Here is an 8808-nt window from a genome sequence, read left to right on the forward strand (position 1 = left end):
ATATATATATATATATATATATATATATATCTCATCTCTCATCTCATCAATTTCTCCAGTAGAGGAAAGAGCCTGTATACCCTCTCCCTGCTCTCCTCTCCTCTGCTGCAACCTCATTAGCTCCAGCGGCTCATTTTTTCTCTTTCTCCTCCTCCTCTTCCTCATGGTCACTTACAGCTATACTTGGCCTTGGTGTGCCCTCAGGGATGGATGCAATGAGATGGGGGGGGTGAGGTCAAACCATGGCCAAATTGCAGCACTCAGGGTCCTGACCCTGGATAATTGCAATCATAAGGGCAGAGGAAATCAAACAAGACAGTATCAAAATAAATGTCAATTAAAATGGTTTATTAACTTGTAGTAACACTCATGCACATACTTCTTCTTCAAGCTGTCCCTTTTTTCCTTCCATACAGGCCCATTTTTCTCCAAAATTGTCCTAATCACATTGAGAAATTGTGAATTATCAATAATGTTGTTAATATAATGTTAATGATTGGAAAAGCTGACACAGCAGGATCAAATAGATGGGATGCAATAGTTTTCACAAAATGTTGTTTCCATTTCATACAGAAAAAAGAAGGGCCCGTAGGGGGAGCGACAGGGAGAGGGAGATTGAGGAGCGTCTTCTAGAGGCCCTTCTTAATGATCACCCCCCCCCCCCCCCCCAACAAGGCCAAGGCCTGAAAGACAAAGTTGAAGAAAGAGGCAAACCCAAACACAATAAATTATGATAAATCACGATGGTGTCAGTGAATGATTCTCACATCTACAGTATCTAAATAATAACAAAATACATTAACACCATCGGGCACATGGACAATTTGGTGTTGATATTAACAACACAGAGGAACTCCAGTATATACAATATCCAAAAAGTACACCTCTGTCACATAAACTTGGTCAGACTTGATATTGACCAAAGTAGAGTAATATTGGATTACAGCCACTTATTAAAGTAGTAATGTTGGAAAAAGATTAATAAATAATCTAAGTCACAAGGGTCAAATATATACATTTAATGGTATAGTAGTCATAACAATGTATGTCATAAAAAAGACCGTATATTTCAGTGTCTCATAAGGTCTAGACATGCAAAATGTTACTCGACCAATTAGTCTTTAAAATCTGCTCAGACAGATATGTTGGTCTCCACCTGGCGAAGGTCTTCCAAGGTACACAGCATACATCCTGAGAGATCTGGTCAGCTGTGCTGGTCTTGCTCTGCAGCTGTAGCAGTATCGTGATTATTTTAAGTTGTGTAAGGATCTCACAAAGAATTGCTAAAAGATATACTCAGTTATTACTGTGTACCAAACCAATCACAGCCAACTCTGTTGTGGGTTGTGGTACACTTGTTTAAGTTAGTTAAGCACCATCTAATGGTCATTTCTTTTGTTGCAGTCAAACGATGTGGTGATGTGATTGTAGTTTTCTTTTTCATTGGGCAAGTTCGGTCAGGTGACTAAAGTTATGAATCATTCATCATTGTGACACTATGCAACCTGTGATGTCTATAACAACACATGTTATAACTTGCCACACTTTGTAATAACTTTAAAAAAATATAATATTCCCACTATTATGAAGTAACATAGTTTGTAAAAACCTGCCACATTTTTTGCTAAACATTTTTAACACGAAGTGTAAGACATTTTTCCTCATTTTTTAATTGCTTATTAATTAATATTGTGATCATTACATGATGCAGAGGTTGAACTTTTCTTTAATTAAAATGTAACCATTTACCGCATGCAAAAGGAGAAACTGCAATTTTTATGGAAAAACAATTTTAATGGAAAGAAAATAAGTCGACGAAATCAAGTAAAGCAAGTCATCTTTAATCTTACACCTTGGTTCTTCAAGCTAGCCAAATAGTCTTATTCATCAATTCATGCATAATAGAAACAAACGTTTTGGACAGAATAATGTGGCTTTATCTTCTATTTTGGAATGTAATTGTCACGTAATTTAAAACAAATCGTATTTTTATTATTTCATAAAAAGGATGGCAATGTGGTGAAACATGGTTTTCAGTGTTTGACGACCCCCCCTTCCACTAGGGGTCTGTGTCCTGTTTGCTGTCTTTCTGTCTTTCAGAATGTTGATCGGCAGCTGATGAGCCACACCTGATCCTGGTGTGGCGACAGCGATATAAACTCACCATCTGAACCTGGATCTCTCTCCCTCTTCTTTGGTTGACACGGCTGCTTATTTGTTTTGTTTGTTTAGTTTAGTTTGTGTTCTTTAAATAAATGTGTATTTATTACTTTACCACTTGTCTTGTCTACCTTCATGTTGCAGCCTTTGAGCCGGGTTGTAACATATGGGGGTTCGTCCTAACTTAATTGACCAGGTTTAAATTTGTGTAGTGAAGTTGGCTCTGCTGGTTGTAATTGGCTTGATGTGCAGAGACTGATTTCAGGATCACTGGCAGCCTAGTAGGCAGGTGCACCTCGTTTGGTGAGTGAGATGTGCAGTCTGGTTGTTTGGGAGACATGGAGTGTGGTGAGAAGGCTGTTTTCCTGTTTTTCCTGGGAGTTTGATAGTGTGGTGATAAAAGTGCTTGGAGCAGTTGTGTCGGGGGCACGTCCGAGGCTGCAGGTGGGTGGCCAGTTCATGGTTGCTTTACCGGGCTTTAGTGCGTAAGTACCCACCACAAATAGCACCTGAAGACCAGGGGAGAGTTCAGGTCTCTGGTTAGGCAGTCAGAGGGACGGGCTGCTCTTGCTGTTAGTGTAATAGTTTGATTCTGTACGGATCAGTTTGGGTTTTGTGTTCAAAGTTTGTTTCCTCTGTTATGACTTCTGTGGAGGAATTCTTAGGAGTTATTGGAGCGCTGCTTGTTTGTCAGATTTAAGTTGGATGCTGTTGGTCTGAGGCTTGAACCGTTCGCTGTTCCTGCTTTACTGAGGGAAACGATAGTTTCTAGGGTTTCCTGCTAACTGCATGTTTTGTATTCCTTTTTTTGTGATCATGGTCATGTTCTAGATGTTTCTGGGTCATTTTGGACTCGGTAATGAGAGCATTGCACAGCCTGTTGGGTGTTTAGCAATGCCATTAATTCAATAACTGCTCCCTATATGGTCAGTTCTTCAGAACTCTGTAAAGAATCTGCTTCATTATTCTTTTCCTAGGTTGGTTCCAAAGATGCCACATTTTATTGAGGAGGTTGTCCCGCTGTATAGAGCCACTGACTTCAAAAGTAATCTCAGGCTCTCAAGAGGACAAGTGGAGGTAAGCTTATCTACAGTATTTCAAGGCTAAATATAATCATGGAGATTTGCATGTCAGTTTGACTCTTCTTTGCTATCTAGGACCTATTGACCATGCTACATGAACAGACGGCAAACCCACCTGTGTGTAACCGTGTTCTCGCCTGTCTGTAGACTCTGTCCAACCAGGAGTCAAGGTAAAGTGTGGCGGACAGATTCAACACATCTCCATCACTTCTGTTCCCTGGATCTCCAAATACAGTCTGTGCTGTCGATGGATGTCACATCATTGTTAAACCACATCGCAACAATCCCATAGCCTATTATAACATGAAACAATTCTAGTCCATCATCCTCACCGGATTCTGTGACAGTGAACGGAGCTTCTGTCATGTAAATGTAGGTCACCCTGGTAGTTGGCATGATGCCAAAGCATTTCGCAGCACCGATGTTGCACGGCTATTGGAAGAGGATCATCAGGCCCTGGTCCCAGAGGGAATGCAATCATCGGTGATTCCGCTTATCCTCTGTTGCGACAACTGATGAAACCCTACCGGGATAATGGGCATCGAACCGCCAGCCAGAGGATCATTTGTTTGGATTCAGGTGACCAACTTGATGAGCTTCTTCATCAACTTGGCGTACATTGATGACCCACATCCAACTTTTTTACTTTATCCATTGTTGCAGGTCAAACCGAGGTTCTGCTTGATAAGAAATGACCACACCTGCTTGAAATGGAGCTGATCTGCTGTGTGGGAAGCATCACAATTGGTGTGTGATTGATTTTCCAGATGTCGTTCAAGAATGTTTTTCTTATGATTTACTGTAATTTTACAATAAATAACTAATACATTTAACAAAACTAATCATCTTAATGGGCAGGGTTTGTTTTATGTTGAGGTCACACAAATAGGATTTTCCAAAACAATGAATCTACTTTTCACAGTGGTTTAAGTATCTTTTTATTTAACTATTATAATTTAGGGTGTAAGATTGGGCATATTTTAGTTCATGGATGTCATATTTATTTAAATATTTGTGAAGATGGTGTCATTTTTAAATCGTATGACCTTAAATTGAAAAACTGAACCAACAGTCCAAACATCACAGCTACATAAACAAGCTACACACGGAGGAAAAGCTTCCATCAGTGACAATTGTGCCATTCTTTTAATACCTTTTCTGAAGCTTCACAATCGTTAATCGATGGACTTCATGCATTCCAGTGCTCTGACTGAGAAAATGACATCGAGTTGGAATTATGCTTTCTCAATAAATATCTTTATTTACAGATGCTAAATAAATAACCTTATCGATTGTTACCATTATTAGCCACATCATTGCACAACACGAGACTATTGGCCAACAATCTAGCGTTAAGTATTACAATAACCTTTATTGTTACGACTGATGAACCACAGGGAAAAACAGGACTCGACTGCGTGACCAAGAGAGGATAAGATGTAGGTAAAACAGTCTTTATTTAGGTTCACCAATCAGGCAAAAACATCGTCGAGGAAAAACTGGCAGAGAGCAAAGAAACCAGGAACATAACATGAGGAAAATCACTGGACCGCTGGACAGAGAGGACGAAGATGAACTAGCACAGAGACAAGGGAACACAGGGTTTAAATACACTGGGGAGGTGTGGGTGATTAGACACAGGTGGATCCAATCAGGGGGCAGGGCAGACAATGGCCCAATCCCAATCTCCACCCTTACGGACAGTTGGACAGTCCTAAACCCTCACAGACTTTGCGGGAGCGAGCCTCAAAGTTTGTGAGGGTTTAGGACTGTCCCACTGTCAGCTCATCGAGTGTTTGAGGCTCTCCGGCAGACATTTTGAGCCCTTTATGAACCCTTTCCGGAAGTCAGCATTAGATGCAGACTTTGCCTAAGGGAATTACCCACAAATCTTTGCAATGTGATGTTCAATACGGGGTAAACAAAGAGGACGGCACAGGTGTGTTCAGCCTTTCATAATAAATTTACTGAGAAACATTAAGGGTTAAAGATGGAACAAAAAAAACATGAAATCAGAAGATATTTATTCATCAAATATTTGATTTTGTCATCGAAGCTGTTTTTACAAAAACGAGTAAATAGATTATATGAAGTTACCTCTCATCTTGTGAGGAGAGAGCCTGGAAGACGCTCAAATCAGGGAGTAAATTATATAAATTAATTACCCACAATTATACATCATATTTTTTTTGGCTTTCATAGTAACGTGATATGCTGCAGCAAAGTGCTGTCCCGTTCCTATTTACACCATTTCAAGCCCTCAGTCTCTCACACTCAACCACTTACCAGGTGACGTCAGTAAGTCCCTGAGGGTTCAGGGTTTGAGGCTTTAGGGGGGACGTTGGGGTTGGGCCAATCACAGTGGCGGGAAAACACACAGAGGCAGGAAGTGAAGTGATCTGAAATGAGAGGAGAGGTAAGTAACACAAAATAAAACAGGAAATACTGACAAGTGATAAAAGGAAGAAAAGCATAACTTAGGAGACAGGATGAGACACGACAGTACCCCTCACTCTAGGGACGCCTCCTGACGTGGCCTCCATGGCCCGCGCATTAATTTGCAGTGTTTGGTTATAGAGGTCCTATACTGCAAATACAAAACAATATACATATCAATCATAGGAGCACTTTAGTTGATCAAGAGACATGGGATAAAACATATCTAGCAATTGTGAGAGATTAAAAATAAAGTGTATTTAACATAATCATCCCCTTGAATTTTACTTAATCGTAATCATATCAAATGAATGACACTTGTAGTATTCTCACCGCTGGACATTTAAAGCAAGAAGAACATTGTAACATGTTACAATGCAGAGGTGTTTTATACTGAAGGATTTCTAGCCAGATGTGTGGCCCCTATCCCTGGTTAGGCTTTTCTGCTTCAAAAGGTCAGAGCATATAATCACCAAGTTTAAAACTTACGCTTAAGAGCTGGCATGCCCTCCGCACAGCCTCCACCTCCCCGTGATCAATAAACCAAACATATATATCATTATTCAAAATGTTACTCAAGGTAAAGTACAAAATGATTATATCCTACATATGTTTACTTTCTACACCGAGACAGACAAAGCTGTAACGACCGTCAACTGATGCTCAGCTTTAGAAGAGGAAGAGAGACGTTAGAAGATGAGGAGACTGAGAGAGAAACAGAGAGAAGGTGATGGAGATGAGAGAGGAACATGTGTTCTTTGGGTTGTACTGTGGAACCTATAGGCTCAATTTACCACCTGGCATAATTATAGTGTAATAACATCTTATTATTGCATAAATATCTCACTGAAAACACATATGGTGCACTCAAACACGAAGATGAAATAGAGAAAATGTATGTAATTGTAGTCATTTATTTGTAATACAAGTTTGCAGGAGAGGCAAGTGTTAGAGAGAGGGACAGGCACAGAATACAGCGGGCGAGAGAGAACAGTTGTGTGACCTTGCTTTGCCATCATCACTTTCATAAACATTGTCAACATTCATTTGCAGATGTTTTGTGATTGTTTTAGCCCATTGTGTTCTTTCAGATTGTAGTGTGGGTCATTCATCGCAACATTTGACCTGATTCTCGTGTATTACTGCTGCACAGATCATTGACACTAATCCCTACTGATATAATTAAGTTATTGTAATCCAATTTTTGCCTTTCTAATATCTTTAAATGCACATATTTAGATCAGCGAGGCATGGCCCCAAACCCCACTAGTTATTTTAAATACAAGTTGTCAGGAGAGAGGAGTGAGGAGTCACAGACAAAGGGACAGGCAGTGAGTGCAGAGCGTGACAGAGAGCAGGAGTGTAACTTTGCTTTCACTTCAACAATTAGACATGGTCAACATTCATTTTCAGATGTGTGATTAGACTCTTCTAAAATGTGTGATTGTAAAGTGGATCATTCATTGCGTCATTTAATCTGATTCTCATGCAATACTGTTTATACTAATGCCCACTGACATGCTTTCAAAGCTATTGTTCTCCAATTTTTGGTCTCCAAACATTAAAATGCAGATATTCAGATCAGGGAAATAAAACTACTTTTCAGGCAGCATGCCCCCAAAGCCCACTAATGAACTCAGTTTTTGGACAGCTTTATTCCTAAACCCTGCGTACAACCATGGTTAACAGGCACTATTTTCACCAGTATTGATGGGTGTGCCAAAATTCAAGAGTCTTCCAGCACCCCAAGCACCTTGTTTATGCGATCATCTGACTCTAATAATAATATTAATCATTAGAAGAACAATAGGTCCGCGGGCTCCGCCCTTGTCGGAGCTTGGGCTCTTACAGCTTCTGGCCTTACCGACCCCTGGTCGTTGCTCGTGCCCAAATTATAATCTCTACAAAAGCAAGAGGTTCATCGCACTTTCAGCGTCAGGAACATTTTCTTATTTGGGCCCCTATAAAACATTTCACCTTCAAAACGTATGCTAGTGATAAAGGTATTTCTCTCCTCACTGAACAAAACATGTGTACATTTTTTTTATATAAAACTAACACAAATATCTGTACTCATTCTCTTAACGCATATAAAATGTGGCTGTCTCCGAGGGGCGGAATTTACGCTTGTGAACTTTGGTTTCACATTACACGTAAAATATTATTTTTTGCATCAGCACTAAAAATAAACTGACTTCTGACAGACATCCATCTGTAATAGGAGCTGTGCCACCCATGGACACATGCTTGACAACTGATAAAATGTCAATTTGGCCCTTCGAAGTTGTTATATATCACTTTGGAAAGGACATTTTTTGTTGAGGGAAAACCTAGGACACTGCTACTCAGTGACATTTGTTAATATTATAGTTCTAAACTGGCCGACTTTCAATACTATTTCAATATAAACACACATGGAGTGATAAGCGTCTGGTTTTTGGTTCATCCTAACCAGAAGCTGTAAAAGCAGTTATTATTGCCAGATTTTTATCAGATTTTTTTAAAATATTTTTATCTTTATCGGTCTTTGAACACATCAGGTGCGAGGAATGCTGACGTCAGAAAAAGCAACCAAAACAAAGCCAAAAATTCAGGTATTTCTATTCTACAGTTGTGTGAAAAAGTGTTCTTATTTTTTTGCATGTTTGTCACACTTAAATATTTCAGATCATCAAACAAAGTAAATATTAGACAAAGATAACACAAGTAAACACAAAATGCAGTTTTTAAATGAAGGTTTTTATTATTAAGGGGAAAAAAAATCCAAAGCTACATGGCCCTGTGTGAAAAAGTGATTGCCCCCCCCTGTTAAAACATAAATTAACTGTGGTTTATCACATCTTTGGAAAGCTGAGTTCAATTTCTCTAGCCACACCCAGGCCTGATTACTGCCACACCTGTTCTCAATCAAGAAATCACTTAAATAGGACCTGCCTGACAAAGTGAGGTAGACCAAAAGATCCTCAAAAGCTAGACATCATGCTGCGATCCAAAGAAATTCAGGAACAAATGAGAAACAAAGTAATTGAGATCTATCAGTCTGGAAAAGGTTACAAAGCCATTTCTAAAGCTTTGGGACTCCAGCGAACCACAGTGAGAGCCATTATCCACAAATGGCGAAAACATGGAA

This window comes from Anarrhichthys ocellatus, unplaced genomic scaffold (genome assembly GCF_004355925.1).
Source record: "Anarrhichthys ocellatus isolate YVR2014 unplaced genomic scaffold, GSC_Weel_1.0 scaffold107, whole genome shotgun sequence".
Lineage (NCBI taxonomy): Eukaryota > Metazoa > Chordata > Actinopteri > Perciformes > Anarhichadidae > Anarrhichthys > Anarrhichthys ocellatus.